The sequence below is a fragment of the Arachis ipaensis genome, chromosome B04, assembly GCF_000816755.2.
Source record: "Arachis ipaensis cultivar K30076 chromosome B04, Araip1.1, whole genome shotgun sequence".
In the NCBI taxonomy this organism is placed as follows: Eukaryota; Viridiplantae; Streptophyta; class Magnoliopsida; order Fabales; family Fabaceae; genus Arachis; species Arachis ipaensis.
The window spans coordinates 14,207,246-14,211,414 of NC_029788.2; the positions used below are offsets into that span (position 1 = coordinate 14,207,246).

General features: G+C 37.3%; 1 long non-coding RNA gene across 1 annotated transcript; it reads left to right on the forward strand.

Moving 5' to 3' along the window:
- On the forward strand, nt 289-3,740 carry LOC110270933. Its single transcript, XR_002360727.1, has 2 exons — nt 289-1,149; nt 3,622-3,740. It is a non-coding gene; the product is annotated as an uncharacterized LOC110270933 (long non-coding RNA).

Below are 4,169 nucleotides of genomic sequence, written 5' to 3' on the forward strand. Positions count from 1 at the left end.
TATTAACTTCACATAAAAATAAATATAGGTAAATTATCACAAAAAATTATTCCTACTATGAAAAACATGTGAGGAAAGTTTTAAGATGTTAAATAGATATGGAGTTTAGGTTTTTATCGGTCTACCCTTTCTGTTGTGTTTTTTTTTTTTTTTAGAAAAAAAAGAGTTTTGATTCAATCCATTGGTGGTAAAATATCCAACATGGCTAGATTTTGTATATGGTTTGGTGCCTCTTTCATCCACATAAAATTTAGACTGATAAAAGCCATCTTAGCTAGTTCATGAGCCACTCTATTTCTATTTCTCTTGACATGACTAAAGAAAAATAATCTAAGTCCTCTTAATATTGCTAATGTGTCAGCAATGAATGTTCCAAAATAAGATTCTATTGACTTTTCTTGTTTAAGAGCTTTCACTACTTCATAGCTATCACTTTCTATGATTACTTCATTGAAACAACAATGTTTAGCAAATTCTGCTCCCAAATAGGCTGCATATGCCTCAGCCTCATGGGTCTCTAAGTGAAAAGGTATGACCCAACTAGCTGCCCCCAAGATTAAACCCATCTCATCCCTTGCAATTACACCCACACCTCCATGCACATCTCTTGATATGGATGCATCAACATTAATTTTAACAATTCTGGTTGGTGGCACCTCTCAAGTCTCTCTTAATTGAGTCAATAAAGAGTCAACTACCCTTAATTTCTTATTTCTTGAGTTTACCTTCAGAAAATCTTCAAAGTCCTTCATCACACACTCAATCTCCTCTTCAATTGTTGCATTTGTTCCTTCGAATACCTGCACGTTGCGGGATCGCCAAAGTTGGTTGAACAGCACACAAAACATGGCTTTCCTTTTCTCATCTAACTTTTCTAATAAATTAAACATCCAATTTTTCAGCCCTTGATTTTTTGTAGGTTCATTTCTTAGTGTTAGAGGCGACGCAAACCAGAATTTTCTTGCATACCAATAGTCCCTCACCACATGGGCTTCTGATTCGTCTTCTTCTCCGCATCTTGGACAACTGGAAGCAACATTAATTCCTCTTCGCTTCAAGTTCAGCTTCGTTGGGAGGGAGTTATAGATCAATTGCCATATGAAATTGAGCACCCTTGGTGGAGCTTGAATTTTTCAAATATTCTTCCAAGTATTTTCTTCACTTTCCTTGTTATTTTGATTGTTGGACTGGTTTTGATCTAGTTCTTTAATTGCATGGTATGCTGTTTTGACACTGAACTTTCCATCTCTTGTTCTCTTCCAAGTAAAGCTATCTTTTATTCTGATATTGGAATCGTGATATCTAATACTTGTTGGGCTTCAAAGGGTAGAAAGATCCTCCTGATAAGTTCCGTGTTCCATATTTTTCTTTCGTTTTGAATGAGCTCTGCCATTGTTGATTATGGATTCAAAATAACTGGGAGGCTCCATGATTTTGATCCATTCTGTTTAGGTAACCAAGGGTCCCTCCAGATTCTTGCTCTCCTGCCATTTCCAATCCTCTGCTATCCTTCCTTTTCTAGGACATGTTTAGCTTGCCAAATGCTTCTCCATGTATAGCTTGGTGCAAAGCCCACATATGAATTAAGGAACTCTTTTCTATTGAAATATTTGTTTTTCATTGTTCTTTCCGCCAAAGACTCTGGATTTTTAATCAATCTCCGTCCCTATTTTGCCAAAAGAGCTGTATTAAAAGCTTTCATGTCTTTGAATCAAGGCCTCCATTCTGTTTTGACTAACATAATTTATTCCATCTTACCTAGTGAATTCTTCTTTCTCCATTATTAGATTCCCAGTAAAACATATTTATCATCATTTCTATATGTTGGCATAAGCTCATTGGCAGCTTGAAACATCCCATTATGTAAGTGGGAATGGTTTGAGTGACTGCTTTTATTGGTGTTTCCTTTCTTACCCTCAAGAGCACCTTTTCTTTCTACCCCTTCAATTTCTTCCACACTCTGTCCTGAACATAGTCAAAAACTTGTTTCTTGGATCTTCCCACGAAGGTTGGAAATCCAAGATACTTCGAGTGTCTTTCTACTGCCTTAATACCTAGCATGTCCTTAATGGCATCTTTTCTGTTAGGTAGCACGTTTCGGCTAAAAGATAACTTAGATTTATCAAAGTTAATGCACTGTCCAAATGCGTTTTGGTAAGAAATAAGAGCCTCTTTGACTGATTGGATTGCCTGATCTGATGTTCTAGTAAAAAAGATACTATCATCTGCAAAAAACAGATGATTTATCTCTGGACTGTTCTTCGCAATCTTTATTCCTTGGATAGCTCTGCTGTTCTGTGCCTTAATCAGTGTTCCGGATAGAACCTCTGCACACAAGATGAAAAGATAGGGGGATAGGGGGTCCCCCTGTCTCAGCCCTCGGATAGGATGAAAAATTTTACTAGAGACTCCATTTAAAAGAATAGAGAATGATGTCGCAGTCACGCAATTCCAGATTACTCGAACCCACCGTTCTGGAAAGCCCATTGTGCTTAGAACCTCTTTCAAAAAGTCCCACTCTACTCTATCGTATGCCTTCTCCATATCTAGCTTCATTCCCACATATCCTTTGCCTCCTATTGTCTTCTTCTTCATATAGTGAAAGACATCAAAAACACTAAGGCCATTGTTTATTATCAATCTTCGTCGGGACGAAAGCGCTTTTATTTTCACCAATTACCTCAGGAAGAATGATTTTCAGCCTATTTGCTAGAGTCTTTATTGCTAACTTAAGAATTACATTACATAGGAATATTGGCCTGAACTCCCTTGTGTGCCTGGGCTTGTTTACCTTTGGGATCATGCATATGTAGGTATAGTTCAACGGTTCGGGATCAACCCCATCATTTAGAATTCTGAGAACAATTTTGGTCACTTCATTGCCGAGTACTTTTCACATCTTTTGGTAGAAAAGCGCCAGTCCAGTTCTGGTGCCTTGTTCAGGTGCATTTGTTGGAGGGCTTGGATCACTTCTTTGGTAAAATCATCATTGAGGACCGCAAACCTTTCCTCATTTATTCTTCCTCTGACCACCTCCACCGTTTCTTTCACATCTATGGTCTCCTCGGATGTGAATAGTTTTTCAAAGAAATTTCTCATCACCCATTCAATTTTCTCCTCCTCCTCATGCTTCACCCCCTATCGTCCGCAATGGATTTCACCCAATTCCTCATTCTCCTTTATGAAGCTTTATGGTGAAAGAATTTGGTGTTTTTATCACCATCTTTTAACCAATTGGCCATTGATCTTTTGCTCCATTAGATTTCTTCTATCTTCAACAGTTCATCAAGTTTTGCCTTTTCCATTTAGTCTTCTTTATTACTTCTTCAATTTGAGGTGCTACATTCAGATGTTCTATTTCCTTTTGTAATTCTCTAATTTTTTTTGGGACTACATCAAAGGTTTCTTGCCTCTAACTATGTAGCTCTTCAGCACACCAAGTCAATTTTTCTCTAATGCTCCTTGACCTTCTATGCTAGCTTTCTTCCACTATTTTGTTACACTCTTTGTTTGTTAACCACATTTTTTCAAATCTGAATTTAAAATTTTTTTGCTATTTCTCTTTGATTCTCCCACTAAGTTAATTAACAAAGGGTAATGATCAGATTTATACTTGCTTAGGTGTTGTACATGGGTTCTAAGATATGCCTCCTTCCACTCCAATGTTGCTAGGGCTCTGTCGAGTCTTTCTTGGATGTTGTTGTCCCCTCCCTGTCTATTTGTCCAAGTACATGGGTGACCTTTGAAGCCAAGGTCCTGCAAGTCATTCCTTTGAATTGTTTCATGAAACTTCTTTATTTGTGATAAGGTGACTGGATTCTCACCTAGCTTTTTCTGCTATTTCAGCACCTGATTAAAGTCCCCAAAGATTAGCCATAACCCTTGATTTGATCTGCCCAAATTATTGATTAGGTCCCAACTTTCTACTTTATTCTGGCTCTCTGGTTTTTCATAGAATTCGGTTGCCCTTTGATAAACCCTGATTTTGTGGTTTATCTTGTGCTTAATTTGGGGGGATTTTATCACCTTTTCTCACATTTATTCAATGAAATAGCATGATTTTGCAATTCTCCCTTGATTTGTGCTTAAATGTGAAAACATGCTTTTTAGGCCTTAAAATAGCTAAATTTAATCCACTTTAATTCCATTCGATGCCTTGACATATTTGT